Consider the following 26,540-nt stretch of genomic DNA (forward strand, 5'->3'; position numbering starts at 1 on the left):
TTTTTGTAGATCACGTAATTCAATATGTGGAACACTCTGATAATTATTTCCAAACTATTAAAACAAAAATTTGATAAAATACTAAGAACCCAAGTCTCCATTTCCCCAGTCATCCTGAATCTCTTTTTCTTGCTTTTTTCTGTTTGTTTGACAAAGAGGTTTTTCAATGGTCACTCCAAAAACTAACTCGAAGTTCACTTATATCCCAGGCTATTATCTAAACTCTCAAAATGTGCATGGTTATCGAGCGGAAGCAATTTAAAGTGTGGGAAGTAAGAGAAAGAGAGTTTAAACAGAATGTGATGGAGACAGATGGAAGTCCTCTTAAAGGAATTTGGGAGAGGTCTTTGAAAGTATATACAACTTGAGTTTGGATAACCAGGTGGGAGGCTTACTCTAAAGGAGTTTGATTTCTTCCTTTTTTTTTTCCAGCAGTCATTCATTGCCAACAGCTATTTGTCTAAAGGTAGAGCCTTCTAAGATTTTTCCATATCAATTTTGCATGTCATTGGGTTCTGTTATTGTTGTGGTACTGTTCAGACAATAATATTATTAATGCTTATGGGTATGGCTTCCCTTTCATACATAGAATTTATCCTCTCTGGGATACATTCATATGATCAGAACTCAATGGACTCAGCAGGTTCTCTCTCTCTCTCTCTCTCTCTCTCTCTCTCTCTCTCTCTCTCTCTCTCTCTCTCTCTGTGTGTGTGTGTGTGTGTGTGTATGTATGAGTGTAAGTAGGAACTACAGAATAAATCATGTACTTCAAAGAGAATGGAGAGTACAAAAATATCAGATGGGAGGAGTAAGAGATATGGTATTGATATGAGTATATTACTCACGCAATCCTCAAAAATTACATTAAATTTAAAGTTAAAGAAAAGAAGAAAGTATATCCATTTACCATAGTGGGGTCATCATCCAAGGCCAGAACTCAAGGTAGGAAGCTTAGAGGTAAGAACCGAGGCAGAGAACATAGAGAAATGCTGATTTATCACTTGATTTTCATGAAATCAATGACATTGGATTTAACCCTCTATTACAAAAAGTAACCAAATAGCCAACAAGCCAATGTAAATCAAATTTCCAAAGAGATTTTACAAGGTCAAATAGTGATGATCAAAAGACAGGAAAAAAAGTACCACAATAAATACGAACAGAGAGGGAATCCTTATGTGTTATTCATCTATGGATGATATTACCATCATTATGAAGAAGGGTGTGGGAATTAGATCTATTCAAATATATAACTATGCCAACTTTGAATATATCTACAAATGAAATGAGATCAGCATGCAAAAATATATGTGTACCTACATGTTTGTTATTATAAAATCCACTGTATGTAAGAAAAGGAATCACCTTAGACATCCAATTGATGAATGCATAAGCCAAATTCTGTATTGTATGAATTTAACGTTATATAGTTATGCAAAGTAGAAGATCAGGACCCTCAGCCTAAGACCTGATACCATAGATTTGATAGAGAAGAACTTAGAGAATATGCATCAAAAAATAGGTAAAGGAATGTGGTTTGTGAATGGAGTTCTTATAGCAAATGGTGAGAAGTCACTTAAAGACCAGCAAATGAACTGTGAGTGCTGAACAGAATACATTGAAGTGCTGAGGGGATTTTCAAAGAGAAAAGAAAATTAAAACCAAAGGACATTACTGAAGACTTGTTACAATAATCATACACAAAAAGAGAAAAGACTGTTGTTTGTGGAGCTATAGAGAGTGGGCCTCCTCTGCACTCTGGGTAGAAATGCACACTGGAGTACATCCTGTGCCGTGAAACAAGCAGGCACTTCATTTACACATAAAATCTAAAACTGAATCGCAAGGAACTCAAGAATACAATGATGAGGCTGAGCAGGAGGCTTCAGTGGGAGACAAGAGAGCCTTGTTCATGGGTACAACACTACAATTAAATAGTTAAAGAGAATAAATGTATTCTGATGTGATATGGCAGATAAGCTATAGTTTATAATATTATAAACTATAAAACAGCAATGGGAAGATATCTAATGTTCCTAGATAATGATGATTTACAAAGAGAAATTTTTAAAAAGTGCCAGCTTGATTCTATGTTATCAGAAGGGAATGAAGGACAAATATAGCACTTTCCTGTTCATTAAGTCCTGCTGGAGGACGAATTTCATATCAAACAAATTAAGAAACTAAAGCCTGAAAATAGCCTTTGGAAGACACTACTGAGTTCATATGAGATTCTGGAGATTTATATATATATGTACATACACACAAAAAAGTATATATATGTACTTTTTGGGTGGGAATTTTCATAACTCCTCATGAAATATCTGCCTGTGTCCTAATTAGAATAATCAAATTAGTAAAACAGTTCATATAAAACAATTTCTTCACAGCCATATGAAAAAAATGACTATCAAGACAAAAGGAGGTTTAAATTACCAACAGAACAATCAGATCTTTCTGCTAAAGCAGTCATTACCAGTCAAAATTTGTCTAACTGTCCATTGCCACATGCTAATCTGACAGTGCTCAAACCCTGTGTTCTACAATGCTAGCTTTATTTGGAAAATTCATTTGGGGCAGGTACCTGAATTACATTAGCAATTATAAACCATGTACTACACATTTCCTTCACTTGCTGTGGTATTTTCTTTCTGAGAAATATCTCTTGTCTCCTCCAGAGGGAACCATATAATATAAAAGAATCTCACTGGCAATATGTATCAAGAATTGTTTCTTGAATACAGTGTCATGCATCACAGGTCCACTGTTTAGAGGCTTTTTGCTCCCCTTCAAAACACTGGCTTTTGAGGACATCTATATCAGCCCCTCAAAATGGGAAGTTCTGAAAGCTGGCATTTGAATTGTAAAAGGAGATGAGCCCCACATTACAAGAATCAGCAAAAGGAAACCCAGCCCCTTCACTCTTTCGTGGCATATCTAGGACTTTTCTAGCCCTCCACAAATAAAACAAAGCATGTGCTCTACATTTTCAAAGATTAATCATTCTGCAAAATGTTGTGCAACAACAAGATAAAAATTAAATAAAGGCAGATGCCAAAAGGACCTGCTTCTGTATTCTATGATATAAACAACAACAACAGCAAAAGACTGAGTATTGGTCTTGCTTTCTTTTCAACTATCATGGAACAGAGACGACTGTCAATATACCAAATACAAATCCAATATATAATCCCATCCAGCTACACAAGCTATGTGGGAGACTCACTGTGTTGAATGTGGTAAAGCCTCTGCACACATACACTGCAAAAACAGACTAAACAGGGTTTGAGTGTTTGCATGTCAACATCAATATAAAACTAGAATAAATTTCAAATTATTATTACATATTTACAAACCTTATTCTATTTATTTTTCATTTAGTTATTTATCTTATGGTGCTGGATAGCAAATATAGCTCCTTATGTATGCTCACCCAGCATTAAGCTATACCACAGCCCATATTTTGTTCTGAAATAAATGTAATGAAATTTCAATAGCACCGCTTACCTCTAACTTAAACTGTCACCATTTGAGCTTTATTGCGGCATTCCAATTCTTGATTTTGATTTTATCTATATCATCTTCTAATGGGATAATACATTTCCAAATGATGGGGCTGTCTTATACTCACCTTTAAATTATCCATGATATATTCCCAATATGGAAATAGTAGCCTGTGGTGGTTTGAATAAGAATGACCCCGTAGGCTAATATATGTAAATCTTTGGTTCTCAGATAGTGGATTGTTTAGGAAGGATTAGGAGGCATGACTTTGTTGGAAGAAGTTTGCCACTGATGTCTATTAGTGAATTTTATGGTAAAGACAAGATGAAATTATCAACACAATGAATAGATCTTTCTCCTAAAATAGTCATTTTCAAATTCCTGTCACTGTCCATTACCACATGCTAATCTGACAGTGCTCAAACCCCGTGTTGCACAAAACTACCTTTATTTGACCATTCATTTTGGAGCAGGCACCTGAATCCCAATGGCAATAATAAACCATGTACTATCCATTCCTTCACTTGCTATAGCAGTTTTCTGTGAGGCTTTGGGCTTTCACAAGCCCATACCAGGCACCATCTCAAGCTCTCGCTATCTCCATCGTGCAGGTCAGATGTTAGCTCTCAGCTACTACTCTAATACCATGTTTGCCTGACTGGTGCCATGCTTTCCACCATGATGAGCATGTACTCACCCTCTGAAAATATAAGAAAGCGCCAAATTAAATTTTTTTTATAAGTTGCCTCACTCATGGTATCTCACATAGTCATATAGAAGAAAAAATGATTAAAAATATATATAATTACTCATGGTGTCACAGAACTAGAGTAGTAACTAAAACAAAGTCTGTATAAGAAAGATGAATTAAACAATGAAGAAATTTTTCTCTATCAGTAACAATTTGTCTATTGTGATGGCTGATGTCAAGAAAACGTTAAACAAATCAAGTGGATTCCATAATTAGGTTACAGTTGTTTACTATTTGTCATTTAATTACATTTATAAATGTTCATTTTATGTTTGATTCAAATCATTATTTTGAAATTTCTGTCCATTTCATACTGTTCTAAATAGTTTTACATATTGCCATTATCAATACTATTTAAAATAGGTAATACAATAGGTAATACAGTGTGAAAAAAAACAAAACAAAACAAAATCCATCAAAATAGTTTCTGTCATCAAAAAGTACTTGTGAAGGTGGAATGCTATACTTCCTTTTTCAGTTGTGGTACAAAGGGAAAATAATTATTATTTGTGCAACAGCGTCCTCCATTTCCCAGTGATGTTTTTCCATAAACTCAAGAACTCAGGTGCCCTGTCTTTAAACTTTCAATTTTAAAAACTTATCCTAAGGTATTGACTCACCTACTCACAATGCATGTCACCATGGCTCAGAATGGACAAAACCTATTAAAGGATTATGATTTAGAAAGTATGCCATACCCATAAAATAGAACAATATGTGCCCATAAAAGTGAATACCAATACATATGTAGCATAGATAAACATGCAAAATAGATTGAGTAATGCCAGGCTAAAAGGTCTCCAACTCAAGCTTGAGTTACATGCATCATTCAGAAGATATAAACTCAAATAGGGAAGACTGATCATCACCATGGGATGGTGAGAACAGGTCTCATGGGTCTCATGGGTCTGGGGTTTCTGTTGAAAAGTGATAGTAAGGTTGCAATGAAGCAGAGTTGACATTTGCCCAACATTAGGTCTGTATATGTTACATATTTTACATTCCAAAGCAGTTGACTGTTGTATAGATTTAACCTCAGTGTTTAACAGGCAACACTCAAAATTCTAGAGCTCAAACAAAATGATTTTAGACAGTTACTACTAAACACTGCTATATAGAAATTCAAGTTGTATATAATAATCAGCATTTAGAATGCGCTATCAAATTTAAATTGTGAAATTCAATTTAACTTCATTATAGCACAGTTTTGAGTTTTAAATTTTCATATTTCTCTGTGAGAGGAAAACAATTATTTAAATATTATATTTTAATAGTTTATTCTGAAGTTATTCATGATTAGGTTTTTCTAGTTTTAGCGGATGTAGAGTTTTTATGTAATATATTGGAATTATTGTTCCTCCACCTAAATCCATACTCTTTTTATCTCTCTCCATTTAAAAAGCAAATGGGTGTCTAAACATAATAATAAAATGAAATGTGATTAAATAAATAGAAACCAACTGGAGTCAGACAAAACGAACAAACAGAGAGGGTAAAAGGCCAAAAGGGGGGGAAAAAACACTTTTATACAATGGAACATTATTCAGCCGTCAAAAAATGGAATGAAATTAACAGGTAAATAAATGAAGCAAGAAAATAGTCATTAACAGTGTCTTAGTTAGGGTTTTACTGCTGTGAACAGACCCCATGAACAAGGCAAGTCTTAATAAAAAAACAACATTTAATTGGGGCTGGCTTACAGGTTCAGAGGTTCAATTCATTATCAATGAGGTGGGAGCATGGCAGTATCCAGGCAGGTATGGTGCAGGACGACCTGAGAGTTCTATGTCTTCATCCAAAGACTGCTAGTGGAAGACTGACTTCCAGGCAACTAGGGTGAGGATCTCAGACCCACACCCAGAGTGACACACCCATTCCAACCAGGTCACACCTATTCCAACAAGGCCACACCTTCAGATGGCGCTACTCCCTGGTCCAAGGATATACAAACCATCACAAACAGTGAGTGATCCAGACTCCCAAAGAGAAGTTTGGTATGTAATCTTATATGTTGATGTTTGCTCTTAAGTTCCCAGTAAAAAGGACATAATCTGTATAAACACAACAATTACGTACAGAGTAAGGGACAAGAGGGCAGAAATGGATCTCTATCAGAAGAAAAAATAGGAGGGGTCGTTCCACAGATAGTTTTAATTGTTACATAGTGAATTTCTAACTCTGCTGCTCTGTGTGATGCATGTATCTGAAACGTTTGACGGTAAGCTGAAAGAGGTCACAGCCACACTGATTAATCAAAGTAAAGCAGACAGAAGACAAGAGAAAAATGCTTTCAAACAAGAGTCCAGTTAAATCCACATAGAAAAAGCAGGTTGATAAAATCCTTTTAGGAAATTAGTTTTACCCTTTTATTTCTAGAACTTGGAGAGTCAAACAATGTGCTGATATGCTGATTTGCAACAAGTGAAGCATTAAATTTCATGATTTTATTTGTTCGTGGAAGCATGAGGAATCAGATGCAATATCCCTACCAAGAAGTGATATTTTCAGCACATTTAAATATTCTTATCCACTAAGCCAAAGGGAAAACTGAAGATTAAGCTTGGTACTTTATTACTATAAATCTTGCCTCCCAGGTTATGGCCTTGTTTCTTTCAGTTGAAATGCAGCTTCCAAATGTATCATTGATTTTTCTTACAACATATAAATTCATCTGCACGTGAACCAGTAGGCAAATGGAATTCTAAAGTTCTAAAATTAGATTTCGTTCTCTTGGTTTAGTTGTTAGAATCCTATTACCTATTCTTTCTTGCCAATCACATTACCCAAGCATTAGAGCTCATGATGCTTCAAAAAAGTTATGCCAAAGTATGTTTGTCTTCATTTTGGAATACTGTTGCTTTAGGGATCATTAAATAGTCATTATTGATGAGATCCAATTGCTTTTCTAGCAATGTTTCCTACTGATTCACAGTTTGAACTATTCTGTCTAAAGTTTCTGAAATAAACAAAATTGGAATATTAATAGTAGAGAGTTCATTTTGTCTTATGTCTGCTATGATTAGTTGTCTCTCTACAATTCATGTGACTAGAGATAATAGAGCATTGCGATACTGGGATGTACATATATTTTACATGTATTTTAAATCGAGATACCACATAGGAGGCTTGGAGAACTAGGGCATGTTTCCAGAAGATAATCCTTACGTAATTTCTTTACTTCTCCTGAGAAGAGTGTTCTGTACTGTTCCTGATTTAGCATGGAACTGCTGACATTTTGGGGCCTCAGATGATGCAGCCTACTTGATGAGACTACATTGCCCTACTTGCTCTTTGCTTCTGCAGACCTGTGAACTAAATTGCCCTTATAGGACTATGCCAGTCATTTCATCATTGTCATGAAGACCTTGCTGATCCAGGACCATTGGATCTACAAAGTATGTGGTTCTAACATGTATCTTATCCTCAAATAAGTAAGTAAGCATAATCAAGCAAAATGGTTATTTCATCTTCTAGTGAGTAAGTTTATGTTACTTTAATTTCTTGTGATTTTGTTTACTACATAGCCATTGATTGGTCTAGCACAATGACATTAAAATCTACTATAATAATTTGATTTCTTATCTAACAAGCTTCCAAGTACAAAAAATGGACAAAATCAGTAAAAGTTCAATTAAATGGCATATCATATAGAGTATGTTGCATGAGAAGTCTAATAAAAGAGAGAAATGAATTTTAGATGAAATTATCAGGAAAATATCAGGAATGCTTAGAAATATTGTCAATAAAATCTGGCAATTACAAATGCTGAAGCAGCAGTCAGATCCAAAACACAAACTGTAGTAATGGACAAGAAAAATAAGTAGAATTGATTAAAGTCAAAGAGCAAATCTAACAATACCAGATATCTTTATTTTTTTAATCGATTAAAGCTGTATTATAAAGAACTTGAGAAACAAAATTGAAGACTACCAGAAAATGTGAAGACTACATCTCAGTACATTTCTGTACATTTAGAATAGCCATTCAAAAGCTGTGGAACTTTACACTAGACTTTACACTTTCACAATCCAAAATATTATTATCCACTTATCCACTACCAAAGAATGAAAAAAAAATTATGACAGAAGTAAAACTAGAAACACAGTTAGCTTTATATCATCTTCTCTTTACAAATATCTATCACATGTACTCAGTCTATCTTTATAACCTAGTATTTTTTTTTACTAGTTCTTTTAATGGTAGTTCTTAAATGCTTTAACCTCCCTTCTAAGCCCACTACCCACCAGAGGTAAAAGAAAAGAAAGGTTATTAGGATATGAGGGAAGTGGAAAAGTTTATAAGTGCTTCTTTGGAGCAAATTTCATCTATATTGTCAGGAAATCATTGATTCCATTTACAAGAGTCAGCAGTGGCAGATCTACCCACTCTCAAACACTTCAAGGATATAACAGCAGTCCAGTTCAGGAGTATCAGGATAGCAGGAGTAGTGGCCTGACCTAACAGGAATATCCAGGCCTCAGCTGAATCTTCACAAGTCACCAGGAGGACCAGGGCCAAGAGGACACCTGGAGAAGTTTTCAGCTGTGCTTATCTCGGCGAAGGCGAAGTGGAGATCAGCGAAGTTGGTAAACCAACAAGCATTCCACAGCAAGCTCTACCAGCAAGCCACAGCCCTCTTTGAGTCCTATTTATACTCCCTCCAAGCATCATGTGTCCTCTACCAGTCTTGCCTCACCAGGTGTCTTGACTCAACACAAGAGTCTGTCTTAGCAAAACTCCACATGAGTCTGTATCAGCTAACATCACTTTGCCAATCAGCCTAAGTCCAGGAAAGGGGCAAGAAGACACAACTTACCACCAGAAGTTTTTTGGTGTGTTTCTTTCTATGGAGTCTTCAAAAATGGAGCTCAACTATGAAATGTAAGAAGGGCCAATACATGCAGGTCTTTATTGAAGAATCCTTCATCACGTGTCCTATCATATGTTTGCTTTAGCCAAACATCCTTTCACTTGTCTGCTTCAGCAAAGCATCCCTTCATGAGTCGACCTTAGTGAAACATCCTTTCCTGTGTCCATTTAAGGAAAACACTCCTTCAGGTATTTGCCCCAGAAAAACACTATCTGATAAAACTGACTTTGCAAAGTACCCTTAAGTTTCCACTTCAAATCTGATACATACTATAACAATGTAAGTATGAACCATCAGGAATAGGAAGGTTCAGGGAGCTGTAGAGTGCCTTGTATTTGAGACATATAGGGCCCTAATGAGGTTCAACCAGGGCATCCAGGTAAATAGAAAGTAATTACATTGTCAAAGTCACACAGCCATACATAATCAATGCAATGACATGGGAACAATAAGGATGACATTTTATGTAGAACTTTGTAGAATCAGAAAACCTGCTTCCTGGGGAAGACTATGATTATGAATTATGATTGCCTTGTGATTATTATTCCTTTGAATCTTAGGTTTCTATTGTTGTGTTAAACCACCATAACAATAAGAAATGTGTGGTTGAAAGTGTTTATTTCAGTTTACAGTTGTAATCCACAATGAAAGGAAGTCAGGGTAGGAACTCATAACAGGAACAGAAGCAAAATCATGGAAGAAAAAGATAGCACACAGGACCTTCTGCCTAGGGGTAGCACCACTCCTATTGGACAGGGCATTCCCACATCAATAATTAATTAAGAAAATGTCCCACATGCTTGTCTACAGACTGATGTCATAAAAGTATTTTCACAACTGGAGTTCATGCCTCTCCTTAGCTGACTCTAACTGGTAGTAACCCACACACTGAGAACGTCTTAGCTTATTATCTGTTTTCCAGGTATAATTAATGGGTAGGCTTATCTAAAACACTTTCATTCTCAAAATGCCATGGTTTGGATTTTAAATTATATAGTAATTCTAATTATATATAATTGAATACAATATAAAACAAACTGTGTAGTCTGAGATAAGAGGAGGCATTTTTATACTATTTTGTTTGGTTTAATTGGGATGCATTATGAGAAAACAACATAGAGAAGGGAATATTGACAGGGATAAATAATACCAAATACATTTCAAAAAAGTAATATGGAAACCTACTGTTCATCTCTAGAAGGTTACATACACTCACATACATAAAAACACACAAAATCACAAGCACACAGACACAAACATACATATGAGATAAAATAGAGTAACTCAATAGCTAACAATTTTATATAAAGATTACTGTCAGAAATGAGTTATAGTTTAGAGATTCATTGGCCACTGAGGTCCCATAAATACCTCAAACATTATAGGCTATTGACAAAGCTATTTGTTACCCTTCAGAACCTAATACTAAGACCTTACTGCTGAACATACCATATGCTTGAATCATTAAAATGAAGATTTAATCTTATTGTGATATGAATCTCTTTCACAGTTGTGGAAGAAGCTATGCCTGCTACTGGAGGAGAAAAGGTATCACCAGTCTTACCCATCTGTGAATGATGCATGCTACAATAATTACTGTTGGACAATATGTGTCTACTGGTGTAATGCTGGCAGAAATGTCTTAAGACCAACCCATTGCCATCTGCTTTTAGGGAAAACTTCTCTAGGAAATGAAACCCGCACCAAACACCAGTGTAGATCAATGATCTGTAATTAAATAGGACAAAGACCCAAGTGAAGAACATACTACAATTATTCTGAAAATCTGACAGACTATAAAATAATTCTTAATGACTTATTGTTATAGTCTCAGATCAATGTACTGCTGAATCCTCCTAAAAGAAGATTTTACCCACAATAAATGAAAATTAACTCAGAGACCTTGAAATTGTAAATGTACATATGATAATTGATGGTGGAATGCTGAACTTTAAGTAAAACAACTAAATCACACCACCTCGTCCCAAAGCTCAAGATTATTACAAATTAATGGAAGAAAAGTCTGTAAGAGACAAAAGTGTGGTAGGTGACCATAAAGAAACAGTTTATCCCCAACACAACAGAGCAGCTGTATATATAACCTAATTGCAGTTGTAACAGCATGTATGAAACCTATGAAAGTCTAAGACAGGCTAATTCTCAGCATGGAGATGGGGGATGGGCACAAAGTCCAAATGGTAGTCAATGAGCTATTGGTGATGGACAGTTGCTGGAAAAGAGAAAGCTGCCATGAAAGTGTATCCTTGGTATGTTGGCTGTGGTTTTATGGATAGTGTAACATCCAAGGATATATAGACAGCACAAATGCACCGGTTGGTACAAAAATATAGAAAGTTGGACATTTAAGGAACAGAATAAGCAAGAGTTTTTGGGATAATATCCACTTACCAGTGATTGCATAGGAAGTGTCCTTTTTCATCTGGGTTACCTCACTCAGGATGATATTTTCTAGTTCCATCAATTTGCCTGCGAATTTTATGAAGTCATGCTATTTTATAGCTCGGTAATACCACATTTTCTGTATTCGTTCTTCAACTGAGGGACATCTGGGTTGTTTCCAGATTCTGGCTATTACAAGTAAGGCAACTATGAATATAGTGGAGCACGTGTCCTTCTTTTCTGTTGAAGCATCTTTTGAGTATATCCCCAGTAGCGATAAAGCTGGGTCTTTAGGTAGAACTATTTCCAATTTTCTGAGAAACTGCCAGATGGATTTCCAGAGTGTGTGTACCAGCTTGCAATCCCACCAGCAGTGGAGGAGTGTTCCTATTTCTCTACATCCTCTTCCACATCTGCTGTTGCTTGAGGCTTTTATCTTAACCATTCTGTGAGGTGGAATCTCAGAGTTGTTTTGGTTTGTATTACCCTGATGGCTAAGGATGTTAAATGTTTCTTTAGGTGCTTCTCAGCCATTTGTAACTCCTCAGTTGAGAATTCTCTTTTTAGCTCTGTACCCCATTTTTTAACAGGGTTATTTGATTCTATGAAATCTAACTTCTTGAGTTCTTCATATATTTTGGATATTAGTCCTCTATGGGATGTAGGATTAGTAAAGATCACTTCCAATTCCCTGGGTTACTGTGTTGTCCTATTTACAGTGTCCTTTGTCTCACAGGAGCTTTGCAATTTTATAAGGTCTCATTTGTTAACTGTTGATCTGAGAGCTGGAGCCATTGGTGTTCTGTTCAGGGAAGTTCCCCTCTGCTGATATGTTCAATGCTCTTTACCGCTTTCTCTTCTGTTATATTCAGCCTTTCTGGTTTTATGTGGAGGTCCTGATACACTTGAAGTCAAGCTTTGTACTAGGAGATAAAAAAAAAATGGATCAGTTTTTATACTTCTACATGCAGACCACCAGTTGACCCAGCATCATTTGTTGACAATGCTTCTCCCCCCCACCCACACTGAGTGGTTTTGGCTTCTTTGTCAAAGATCAAGTGACCCCCTGATGTGTGGGTTTATTTCTTGGTCTTCTATTTGATTCCATTGATGTACCTGTCTGTTTCTGCACCAATACCATGCAGTTTTTATCACTATTGTTCTGTAGTACAGCTCGAGGTCAGGAATGGTGATTCCCCTAGAAGTTCTTTTATTGTTGAATATTGATTTCAATATCCTGTGGGGGTTTTTTGTTGTTGTTATTCCAAATGAAGTTGAAAATTGTTCTATCTCTATGCAGAATTGAGTTGGAATTTTGATGGGGATTGCATTGAAACTGTAGATTGCTTATGGTAAGTTTGGTCATTTTTAGTATGTTAATCCTGTCGATTCACAAACATAGGACATCTTTCCATCTTCTGAGGTCTTCTTCAATTTCTTTCTTCAGAAACTTATAAGTTCTTGTCATATAGATCTTTCACTTGCTTGGTTAGAGTCATACCAAGATAATTTATATTAATTTTGATTATTGTGAAGGGAGTTGTCTCCCTAATTTCTTTGTCAGTCTGTTTATTCTGTGTGTAGAGGAAGACTACTGATTTGTTTGAATTAATTTTATATCTAGGCATTTAGTGAATGTTTATCTCTAGTAGAATTTTTAAGGTTACTAAGTATACTATCATGTCATCTATAAATAGGCATACCTTGACTTCATCTTTGCCAATTTTTATCCCCTTGATCTCCTTTTGCTGTCTTATTTTTCTATATAGAACTTCGAGTATCATATTGAATAAATAGGGAGAGAGTGAGCAACCTTGTCTTGTTCCTGACTTTAGTGGAATTGCTTCAAGTTTCTCTCCATTTAAGTTGATGTTGGCTATTGTTTTGCTATACCTTGTTTTTATTATGCTTAGGTATAAGGTTTGAATTCCTGATCTATCTGTGATTTTTTAACATGAAGGGGTGCTGTATTTTGTCAGAGGATTTTTCAGGATCTATTGAAATGATCACATGAGTTTTTTCTTTGAGTTTGACTATATAGTGATTACATTGATGGATTTTCTTATATTGAACCATCCTTGCAACCCTGAGATGAAGCCTACTTGATCATGGTGAATGATAGTTTTGATGTGGTCTTGGATTTGGTTTGTGAAATTTTTTATTGAGTATTTGTGCATTGATGTCCATAAGAGAAACTGGCCTGAAGTTCTCTTTCTTTGTTGGGTCTTTGAGTTGTTTGGGTATCAGCATAACTGTGGTTACATAGAACAAACTGGGTAGTCTTGCTTCTGTTTCTATATTGTGGAATATTTTGAAGAGTATTGGTATTAGGTCTTCTTTGAAGGTCTGATACAATTCTGCATGAGACCCATCTGGTCCTGGGCTCTTTTTGGTTGGGAGATTTTAATGACTGCTTCTATTTCTTTAAGAGTTATGGAGCTGAGATGAAAGGATGGACCATGTAGAGACTGCCATATCCAGGGATCCACCCCATAATCAGCATCCAAACGCTGACATCATTGCATACACTAGCAAGATTTTATCGAAAGGACCCAGATGCAGCTGTCTCTTGTGAGACTATGCCGGGGCCTAGCAAACACAGAAGTGGATGCTCACAGTCAGCTAATGGATGGATCACAGGGCTCCCAATGAAGGAGCTAGAGAAAGTACCCAAGGAGCTAAAGGGATCTGCAACCCTATAGGTGGAACAACATTATGAACTAACCAGTACCCCGGAGCTCTTGACTCTAGCTGCATATGTATCAAAAGATGGCCTAGTCGGCCATCGCTGGAAAGAGAGGCCCATTGGACACGCAAACTTTATATGCCCCAGTACAGGGGAACGCCAGGGCCAAAAAGGGGGAGTGGGTGGGTAGGGGAGTGGGGATGGGTGGGTATGGGGTACTTTTGGTATAGCATTTGAAATGTAAATGAGCTAAATACCTAGTAAAAAATGGAAAAAAAAAGAGTTATGGGACTGTTTAGATGGTTTATCTGATCCTGATTTAACTTTAGTACCTGGTCGTTGTCTAGAAAGTTGTCCATTTCATCCAGATTTTGCAGTTGTGCTGAGTACTGGATTTTGTAGTAGGGCCTGATGATTTTTTTTTTAATTTCCTTTGTTTCGGTTGTTATGTCTCCATTTTCATTTCTGATTTTGTTAATTTGAATACTGTCTCTTTGCTATCTGGTTAGTCTGTCTAAGGGTTTATCTATCTTGTTGATTTTTCAAAGAACCAACTCCTGGTTTTGTTGATTTTTTGTATTGTTCTTCCTTTTCTTTTTCTTTTTTTTTCTACTTGGTTGATTTCAGGCCTGAGTTTGATTATTTCCTGCTGTTTACTCCTCTTGGGTGTATTTACTTATTTTTGCTGTAGAGATTTCAGGTGTGCGGTCAATCTGCTATTGTATTCTATCTCTAGTTTCGTTTTGAAGGCACTCAGAGCTATGAGATTTGCTCTTAGCTGTGCTTTCATTGTGTCCCATTAGTTTAGATATGTGGTGCCTTCATTTTCATTAAATTCTAAAAAGACTTTAAATTCTTTATTTCTTCCTTGACCAAGTTATCATTGAGCAGAACATTGTTCAGCTTCCATATGTATGTGGATTTTCTGCACTTTTTGTTCTTACTGAAGACCAGCCTCAGTCCATGATGATCTGATAGGATACATAGGATTATTTCAAATTTCTTTTATCAGTTGAGAACTGTTTTGTGAATGATTATATTGTCAATTTTGGAGAAGATACCATGAGGTACTGAGAAGATATATTCTTTTGTTTTATACACACACACACACACACACACACACACACACACACACACACATATATATATATATATATATATATAATCTTAAATCCACTTGGTTCATAACTTCTGTTGGTTTCACGGTGTCTCTGTTTAGTTCTGTTTTCATGATCTGTCCATTGATTAGAGTTAGGTGTTGAAGTCTCCCACTATTATTGTGTGGGGTGCAATGTGTGCTTTGAGCTTTATTCAAGTTTCTTTTATAAATGTGGGTGCCTTTGCATTTGGATAATAGGTGTTCAGAATTGAGAGTTCATCTTGGTAGACTTTTTTGCTTTGATTATCCTGATGTCCTTCCTTATCTTTTTGACAACTTTTGGTTAAAAGTTGATTTTATCAGATATTAAAATGGCTACTTCAGTTTGCTCCTTGGGACCATTTGCTTGGAAATTTATTTGACCTTTTACTTTGAGGTTGTGTCTGTCTTTGTGACTGGGTGTCTTTTCTGTATGCAGCAAAATTCTGGGTCCTGTTTACATATCCAGTCTGTATTGTCTATGTCTTTTTATTGTGAAATTGAGTCCATTGGTGTTAAGAGATATTAAGAAAAGTGATTGTTGCTTCCTGTTATTTTTGTTTTTTTGAAGTGGAATTATGCTTGTTTAGCTATCTTCTTTTGGGTTTGTCTTCTTGCTTTGTCTAGGGTGTAGTTTCCCTCCTCATATTGGAGTTTTCCCTCTATTATCCTTTGTAGGGCTGGATTTGTGGAAAGATATTGTTTAAATTTGGTTTTGTCATGAAATTTGGTTTCTCCATTTATGGTAATTGAGAGTTTTGCTGGATATTGTAGCCTGGCCTGGCATTTATATTCTCTTAGGGTCTGTATGGTATCTGCCCAAAATTTTCTTGTTTTCATAATCTCTGGTGAGAAGTCTGATGTAATTCTCATAGGTATGCCTTTATATGTTACTTACCCTTACTGCTTTTAATATTTTTTCTTTGTGTTGTGCATTTGGTGTTTTGATTATTATGTGACAGGAGGAATTTCTTTTCTAGTCCAAGGTATTTGGAGTTCTGCAGGATTCTTCTATGTTCATGGGCATCTTTTTCTTTAGGTTAGAGAACTTTTCTTCTATAATTTTGTTGAAGATATTTACTGACCCTTTAAGTTGACAATCTTCATTCTCATCTGTAGCTATTATCCTCAGGTTTGGTCTTCTCATTGTGTCCTGGATGTTTGGGTTAGGAACTTTTCGTATTTTGCATTTTCTCTGACTGTTGTGTCAATATTTTCTATGGTATCTTCTGCACCTGAGATTCTCTCTTCTATCTCTTATATTCTGTTGGTGACGCTTGCCTCTATGACTCCTGATCTCTTTTCTAGGTATTCTATCTCCAGAGTTGTCTCCCATTGTGATTTCATTATTGTTTCTGTTTCCAGTTTTAGATCCTGCATGGTTTTGTTCAATACCTTCACCTATTTGGTTGTGTTTTCCTGTAATTCTTTGCTGGATTTTTAGGTTTCCTCTTTAAGGGTTTCTAACTGTTTACCTGTGTTCTCCTAAACTTCTTTAAAGAAGTTATTTATGTCCTTCTTAAAGTCCTCTATCATCATCATGAGATGTGGCTTTAAATCAGAGTCTTACTTTACTGGTCTCTTTGGGTATCCAGGGCTTGCTGTGATGGGAGAACTGGATCCTGATGATGCCATGTAGCCTTGGTTTCTGTTGCTGATATTCTTTTGTCTTGCCTCTTGCCATCTGGTTATCTGTGGTATTATCTGGTCTTGCTGTCTCTGATTGTGGCTTTTTCCCTTCTGAAAGCCTGCGTGTTAGCACTCCTAGGAGACCAGTTCTTTCTGGGAGGAATTTGTGTATGGAGAGCTCTGGCCCTGTGGAGGGTCAGCTCCAGGGTGCAGAAGGAAAACAGGATTGTGTCCTTGGCAGTTCCTTGGTTCCTGTGTCCTGACAGCTCTGGGTGGGTCCCCCTTGTGCCAGGAATTTGAGGAGAAGTGGTGGTCTCACCTGTGCTCGCAGGTGTGTTAGCATTCTTAGGAGACCAGCTCTCTCCTGGATATGGAGAACTGTGCTCTCAGGTATGTCAGAACTCCTGGGAGACTTGCTCTCTCCCAGTGGGATCTGGTGGTGGGGACCTGTGGTACAGGGTCAGCTCCAGGAGCAGATGGGAACTGGAAGGATCCTCTCTGAGGCTCTTCCTTGGTTCCTGTGTCCCGTGGCTCTGTGAGGGTCCCTTGAAGCAGAAGGTGGTCATACCTGTGTACACAGGTATTTCAGGACTACTGGGAGACCAGCTCTCTCATCGCTGGGCCCATGTATGTAGTTCTGTGGCACAGGGTCTGCTTGGGGGCCTATACCTATAATTCTTAGCTTTGGTCTTTTCTCTGTGTTCTAGATTTAATGGATGTTTTGGTTAGGAGGGTTTTTTTTTTCCATTTTTTATTAGGTATTTAGCTCATTTACATTTCCAATGCTATACCAAAAGTCCCCCATAGCCACCCACCCCCACTCCCCTACCCACCCACTCCCCTTTTTTGGCCCTGGCGTTCCCCTGTACTGGGGCATATAAAGTTTGCGTGTCCAATGGGCCTCTCTTTCCAGTGATGGCCGACTAGGCCATCTTTTGATACATATGCAGCTAGAGTCAAGAGCTCCGGGGTACTGGTTAGTTCATAATGTTGTTCCACCTATAGGGTTGCAGATCCCTTTAGCTTCTTGGGTACTTTCTCTAGCTCCTTCATTGGGGACCATGTGATCCATCCAATAGCCGACTGTGAGCATCCACTTCTATGTTTGCTAGGCCCAGGCATACTCTGACAAGAGACAGCTATATCAGGGTCCTTTCAGCATAATCTTGCTAGTGTATGCAATGGTGTCAGCATTTGGAAGCTGATTATGGGATGGATCCCCGGATATGGCAGGCTCTACATGGTCCATCTTTATATCTAAGCTCCAAACTTTGTCTGTGTACCTCCTTCCAAGGGTGTTTTGTTCCCACTTCTAAGGTGGGGCATAGTGTCCACACTTCAGTCTTCATTTTTCTTGAGTTTCATGTGTTTAGGAAATTGTATCTTATATCTTGGATATCCTAGGTTTTGGGCTAATATCCACTTATCAGTGAGTACATATTGTGTGAGTTCCTTTGTGAATGTGTTACCTCACTCAGGATGATGCCCTCCAGGTCCATCCATTTGCCTAGGAATTTCATAAATTCATTCTTTTTAATAGCTGAGTAGTACTCCATTGTGTAGATGTACCACATTTTCTGTATCCATTCCTCTGTTGAGGGGCATCTGGGTTCCTTCCAGCTTCTGGCTATTATAAATAAGGCTGCTATGAACATAGTGGAGCATGTGTCCTTCTTACCAGTTGGGGCATCTTCTGGATATATGCCCAGGAGAGGTATTGCTGGATCCTCCGGTAGTACTATATGCAGTTTTCTGAGGAACCGCCAGACTGATTTCCAGAGTCATTGTACAAGCCTGCAATCCCACCAACAATGGAGGAGTGTTCCTCTTTCTCCACATCCTCGCCAGCATCTGCTGTCACCTGAATTTTTGATCTTAGCCATTCTCACTGGTGTGAGGTGGAATCTCAGGGTTGTTTTGATTTGCATTTCCCTGATGATTAAGGATGTTGAACATTTTTTCAGGTGCTTCTCTGCCATTCTGTATTCCTCAGTTGAGAATTCTTTGTTCAGTTCTGAGCCCCATTTTTTAATGGGGTTATTTGATTTTCTGAAGTCCACCTTCTTGAGTTCTTTATATATGTTGGATATTAGTCCCCTATCTGATTTAGGATAGGTAAAGATCCTTTCCCAATCTGTTGGTGGTCTTTTTGTCTTATTGACGGTGTCTTTTGCCTTGCAGAAACTTTGGAGTTTCATTAGGTCCCATTTGTCAATTCTCGATCTTACAGCACAAGCCATTGCTGTTCTGTTCAGGAATTTTTCCCCTGTGCCCATATCTTCGAGGCTTTTCCCCACTTTCTCCTCTATAAGTTTCAGTGTCTCTGGTTTTATGTGAAGTTCCTTGATCCACTTAGATTTGACCTTAGTACAAGGAGATAAGTATGGATCAATTCGCATTCTTCTACACGATAACAAACAGTTGTGCCAGCACCAATTGTTGAAAAATGCTGTCTTTCTTCCACTGGATGGTTTTAGCTCCCTTCTCGAAGATCAAGTGACTATAGGTGTGTGGGTTCATTTCTGGGTCTTCAATTCTATTCCATTGGTCTACTTGTCTGTCTCTATACCAGTACCATGCAGTTTTTATCACAATTGCTCTGTAGTAAAGCTTTAGGTCAGGCATGGTGATTCCACCAGAGGTTCTTTTATCCTTGAGAAGAGTTTTTGCTATCCTAGGTTTTTTGTTATTCCAGATGAATTTGCAAATTGCTCCTTCTAATTCGTTGAAGAATTGTGTTGGAATTTTGATGGGGATTGCATTGAATCTGTAGATTGCTTTTGGCAAGAGAGCCATTTTTACAATGTTGATCCTGCCAATCCATGAGCATGGGAGATCTTTCCATCTTCTGAGATCTTCTTTAATTTCTTTCTTCAGAGACTTGAAGTTTTTATCATACAGATCTTTCACTTCCTTAGTTAGAGTCACACCGAGATATTTTATATTATTTGTGACTATTGAAAAGGGTGTTGTTTCCCTAATTTCTTTCTCAGCCTGTTTATTCTTTGTGTAGAGAATGGCCATTGACTTGTTTGAGTTAATTTTATATCCAGCTACTTCACCGAAGCTGTTTATCAGGTTTAGGAGTTCTCTGGTAGAATTTTTAGGGTCACTTATATATACTATCATATCATCTGCAAAGAGTGATATTTTGAGTTCCTCTTTTCCAATTTGTATCCCCTTGATCTCCTTTTGTTGTCGAATTGCTCTGGCTAATACTTCAAGTACTATGTTGAAAAGGTAGGGAAAAAGTGGGCAGCCTTGTCTAGTCCCTGATTTTAGTGGGATTGCTTCCAGCTTCTCTCCATTTACTTTGATGTTGACTACTGGTTTGCTGTAGATTGCTTTTATTATGTTTAGGTATGGGCCTTGGATTCCTGATCTTTCCAAAACTTTTATCATGAATGGGTGTTGGATCTTGTCAAATGCTTTTTCTGCATATAACGAGATGATCATGTGGTTTTTGTCTTTGAGTTTGTTTATATAATGGATTACATTGATGGATTTTCGTATATTAAACCATCCCTGCATCCCTGGAATAAAACCTACTTGGTCAGGATGGATGATTGCTTTAATGTGTTCTTGGATTCGGTTAGCGAGAATTTTATTAAGGATTTTTGCATCGATATTCATAAGAGAAATTGGTCTGAAGTTCTCTATCTTTGTTGGATCTTTCTGTGGTTTAGGTATCAGAGTAATAGTGGCTTCATAAAATGAGTTGGGTAGAGTACCTTCTACTTCTATCTTGTGAAATAGTTTGTGCAGAACTGGAATTAGATCTTCTTTGAAGGTCTGATAGAACTCTGCACTAAACCCATCTGGTCCTGGGCTTTTTTTGGCTGGGAGACTATTAATAACTGCTTCTATTTCTTTAGGGGATATGGGACTGTTTAGAAGGTCAACTTGATCCTGATTTAACTTTGGTACCTGGTATCTTTCCAGAAATTTGTCCATTTCGTCCAGGTTTTCCAGTTTTGTTGAGTATAGCCTTTTGTAGAAGGATCTGATGGTGTTTTGGATTTCTTCAGGATCTGTTGTTATGTCTCCCTTTTCATTTCTGATTTTGTTGATTAGGATTTTGTCCCTTTGCCCTTTAGCGAGTCTAGCTAAGGGTTTATCTATCTTGTTGATTTTCTCAAAGAACCAACTCCTCGTTTGGTTAATTCTTTGAATAGTTCTTCTTGTTCCCACTTGGTTAATTTCACCCCTGAGTTTGATTATTTCCTGCCGTCTACTCCTCTTGGGTGAATTTGCTTCCTTTTTTCTAGAGCTTTTAGATGTGTTGTCAAGCTGCTAGTATGTGCTCTCTCCCGTTTCTTTTTGGAGGTACTCAGAGCTATGAGTTTCCCTCTTAGAAATGCTTTCATTGTGTCCCAAAGGTTTGGGTACGTTGTGGCTTCATTTTCATTAAACTCTAAAAAGTCTTTAATTTCTTTCTTTATTCCTTCCTTGACCAAGGTATCATTGAGAAGAGTGTTATTCAGTTTCCACGTGAATGTTGGCTTTCCATTATTTATGTTGTTATTGAAGATCAGTCTTAGGCCATGGTGGTCTGATAGGATACATGGGACAATTTCAATATTTTTGTATCTATTGAGGCCTGTTTTGTGACCAATTATATGGTCAATTTTGGAGAAGGTCCCGTGAGGTGCTGAGAAGAAGGTATATCCTTTTGTTTTAGGATAAAATGTTCTGTAGATATCTGTCAGGTCCATTTGTTTCATAACTTCTGTTAGTTTCACTGTGTCCCTGTTTAGTTTCTGTTTCCATTATCTGTCCATTGATGAAAGTGGTGTGTTGAAGTCTCCCACTATTATTGTGTGAGGTGCAATGTGTGCTTTGAGCTTTACTAAAGTGTCTTTAATGAATGTGGCTGCCCTTGCATTTGGAGCGTAGATATTCAGAATTGAGAGTTCCTCTTGGAGGATTTTACCTTTGATGAGTATGAAGTGTCCCTCCTTGTCTTTTTTGATAACTTTGGGTTGGAAGTCGATGTTATCCGATATTAAAATGGCTACTCCAGCCTGTTTCTTCAGACCATTCGCTTGGAAAATTGTTTTCCAGCCTTTCACTCTGAGGTAGTGTCTGTCTTTTTCCCTGAGATGGGTTTCCTGTAAGCAGCAGAATGTTGGGTCCTGTTTGTGTAGCCAGTCTGTTAGTCTATGTCTTTTTATTGGGGAATTGAGTCCATTGATATTAAGAGATATTAAGGAAAGGTAATTGTTGCTTCCTGTTATTTTTTTTGTTAAAGTTGGCATTCTCTTCTTGTGGCTGTCTTCTTTTAGGTTTGTTGAGGGATTATCTTCTTGTTTTTTCTAGGGCATGATTCCCGTCCTTGTATTGGTTTTTTTCTGTTATTATCCTTTGAAGGGCTGGATTCGTGGAGAGATAATGGGTGAATTTATTTTTGTCGTGGAATACTTTGGTTTCTCCATCTATGGTAATTGAGAGTTTGGCTGGGTATAGTAGCCTGGGCTGGCATTTGTGTTCTCTTAGTGTCTGTATAACATCTGTCCAGGCTCTTCTGGCTTTCATAGTCTCTGGTGAAAAATCTGGTGTAATTCTGATAGGCTTGCCTTTATATGTTATTTGACCTTTTTCCCTTACTGCTTTTAGTATTCTATCTTTATTTAGTGCATTTGATGTTATGATTATTATGTGTCGGGAGGAATTTCTTTTCTGGTCCAGTCTATTTGGAGTTCTGTAGGCTTCTTGTATGTTCATGTGTATCTCTTTCTTTAGATTTGGGAAGTTTTCTTCAATAATTTTGTTGAAGATGTTTGCTGGTCCTTTGAGTTGAAAATCTTCATTCTCATCCACTCCTATTATCCATAGGTTTGGTCTTCTCATTGTGTCCTGGATTTCCTGGATATTTTGAGTTAGGATCTTTTTGCATTTTCCATTTTCTTTGATTGTTGTGTCGATGTTCTCTATGGTGTCTTCTGCACCTGAGATTCTCTCTTCCATCTCTTGTATTCTGTTGCTGATGCTGGCATCTATGGTTCTAGATTTCTTTTCTAGGGTTTCTATCTCCAGCGTTGCCTCACTTTGGATTTTCTTTATTGTGTCTACTTCCCTTTTTAGGTCTAGTATGGTTTTGTTCATTTCCATCACCTGTTTGGATGTGTTTTCCTGTTTTTCTATAAGGACTTCTACCTGTTTGGTTTTGTTTTCCTGTTTTTCTTTAAGGACTTGTAACTCTTTAGCAGTGTTTTCCTGTTTTTCTTTAAGGACTTGTAACTCTTTAGCAGTGTTCTCCTGTATCTCTTTAAGTGAGTTATTGAATTCCTTCTTTATGTCCTCTACCATCATCATGAGATATGCTTTTAAATCCAGGTCTACCTTTTCAGGTGTGTTAGGGTGTCCTGGACTGGGCGAAGTGGGCGTTCTGGGTTCTGATGCTGGTGAGTGGTCCTGGTTTCTGTTAGTAGGATTCTTACGTTTACCTTTCGCCATCTGGCAATCTCTGGAGTTAGTTGTTATAGTTGTCTTTGTTAAGAGATTGTTCCTCTGTTGATTTTGTTACCCTCAATCAGCAGGCGTGGGAGACAAGCTCTCTCCTCTGAGTTTCAGTGGTCAGAGCAGTCTCTGCAGGCAAGCTCTCCTCTTTCGGGGAAGGTGTACAGTTATCTGGTGTTTGGACCTCCTCCTGGCTGAAGGTGAAGGCCCAAAACAGGATTTTCCCAGAAGCTGTGTTGCTTTGGCCAGGAAGGTGGCCTGTTGTCTGGAGTCGAAGATGTCACCGCCTCAGAAGCTCTGTGGCTCTCGCCAGGAAGGTGGCTGGCCGTCTGGAGCCGAAGATGGCGCCACCTCAGAAGCTCTGTGGCTCTAGCCAGGAAGGTGGCTGGTTGTCTGGAGCCGAAGATGGCGCCGCCCCAGAAGCTCTGCGACTCTCGCCAGTACCAGAAACGGCTGGCCTCTGTATTCCACACGGTCACCCGTGCAGCCTGCCCTTCGCGGAGTCCTGGAGCCAAGAAGGCTCCAGCCGGGGCCTGTGGCACAAACCTCTCAGGCCGGGCAGACCCCCGTGCTCTCACCAGGAAGGTGGCCGGCTGTCTCTTCTTTTTTTTTTTAACTTTGTATTTTCTTTGACTATTATTTCAGTATCCTCTTTGGTATCTTCTACACCTGAGATTCTCTCTTCTCTCTTGTATTGTGTTGGTGATATTTGCATCTGTGATTCCTGATCTCTTTCCTTGGGTTTCCATCTCCACGGTTGTCTCTCTTTGTGATTTCTTCACTGTTTCTATTTCCAATTTTAGATTCTGGACAGTTTTCTTCAAATCCTTCACCTGTTTGATTGTGTTTTCCTTTGTTCTTTTTAAGGAACTCATGTGTTTCCTCTTTAAGGGATTTTACCTATTTACCTGTGTTCTACTGTATTTCATTAAGGGAGTTATATATGTTCTACTCAAGGTCCTGTATCATCTTGATGAGATGGAATTTTAGATCAGAATCTTGCTCTTCAGGTGTGTTAGGTTATCCAGGGCTTGCTGGGGTTGAAGAACTGGGTTCTGATGTTGCCATTTGGTTATCTCTAGTGTTAACTGGCCTTGCTCTCTCTGACGGGAGCCTTTCCCTCCTGTGAGCCTTGTTATGTTGGGCCTCCTTTGATCAGGCTGTCTCTGGGTGTGAGAGGGTATCTACAGTGCCTGGTCTGTGGCAGGCCTCCTGTGAGTTATGCTGACCCCTGTGTGGGCAGGGTCTAGGGTGCTGGAACACACAATCTGCTCCAGGGTTCAGTTGAGGACCAGAAGGAAGATGTTTTCTCCATGCAGGGCAGGAGGTCCTATGTCCTATGATCTCCAGGGGGTGAGGGTGTTCCAGTTAGGTATTGGGTCAGGCAGAACTCACCAGTGAGCTTGGTGGTGTCAGAACTCTGGGAGGTCAAGCTGTCTGTATTTGGGCAGGTGGTGGGTGTGGGACTAGAGCACAGGATCTGCTCCCAGGCATAGTTGCAAACAGGAAGGAAGATGTGTCTCTGGCAGGGTGGGAGGTCCTATGTCCTCTGGACCTGGGGGAGGAGGGTCCCACCTAGATCAGGTATTGGGCCAGAATGGGAGATTCACATATGTCCTGGAGGACAACTTGTCTCTGGGTGTAGGCATGGGGGTAGGGGATTGGTGCACATGATCTGCAGGTAGAATTATATCTTGCTTAAATTTCTGTGAAACAAATAAACTTTCTTATTAGTGACTATAGAGTTTTTGTAATTTTACAGCATGAATAGTAGTTCCTCTAATTTTCCATGTAAATTAAATGAAAAAAATATAAACATAACCACATAATGAAAATGGAGATTTTTTTAAAACTGTATAACTATTAACTAGCACAGAACAATATAGAATTTGAATCACTACAAAGGCAAGAAATAATTAAAAGTCATCAGTAAAACTTTAAAAGCTATTATGTTCATGACCTGAGGGTAGTTAGTAGTGTAATTTATACAGTAGCCTAAATAGGCATTAAATAGGCATTAAGCCTTTCATGAAAGAATATTAAATGATGTCAGGTAATATTTAAGGCAATGTTTTCTAAACCAGTTTACATTACATCTTGTATTACCATTGCTTTCATCAAAAAAAAAAAATTAAATGTATGCATAATAAAGACATGGAGAATTGGAAATGCAAGATTTAAAAAACCTGACATTGCTTCAGTGTAAGATTATAGTTAGCTTTTGAAAAATTTTACATACCATCAGTAGTTTCTAAGCTGGGTAAATATTATTTATGTTAAGTTTAAAAATGCATGTATTTTAGCTTATTGGTCTCTGTATGTAGAACAGTTATAAATCCATGTATCAATTCATAACTATATATACAACACACAGCACAAATAAGTTGTCTGAAATAATGTTCTATGATATGTAAAAATGGTGCATTGTTTTACAACTTACACTAAGCATGCATTGCTATAATGTAGTTATAAGATAATGTATGAACTTGGCTGTTCCCAAAGATGCCACATTCAGATTTGCTGTGTTAGAAAGAGCTTCACTATTTAACATTTCATCTGTAAGGACCTTTGATAAATACATACTGTGTCATAAGAAAAAATGTTTCACTAAAACTTAATTATCATTTGAAATTTTAAGTCATATACTAAATATAGGTTAGTCTTTCAGAGAGCTAGCAAGGTGATATATAGAGTTTTGGGTATCTTTGTATTTTCTCCTATTTAAAAGTCTCCCAACAGTGTCTGAATAACCAGGTTGTTTGAAGAGGAACCCCAGACATAAAGCCAAAGCATATGATACTCATGAAAAAGAAGTCAATCAAAAGCCCTTCTGACCTATTCTCAGTATAAACACAGAGCCCAAAAGGACTTATTTATCAGGTGAAGGGCAAGACAGATGTTTTAATAAGCATCAACACACACCCCAGATACCTGAAACATTTGTTGCTGGGAAAACCTACAACCCACATTGTCCCCAAACCCAGAGTAGAGTAAAGGGCTTGGCATGCAGATGTCCTGAGACAACAGTCAGACATATCTAGCAAACCATTTACTGACTCAAAAGCAGCCAACTGACTCTATTTGAGCCCAATGGTATAGCCAG

Source organism: Mus musculus, chromosome 3 (assembly GCF_000001635.26).
Source record: "Mus musculus strain C57BL/6J chromosome 3, GRCm38.p6 C57BL/6J".
Taxonomy (NCBI): Eukaryota; Metazoa; Chordata; class Mammalia; order Rodentia; family Muridae; genus Mus; species Mus musculus.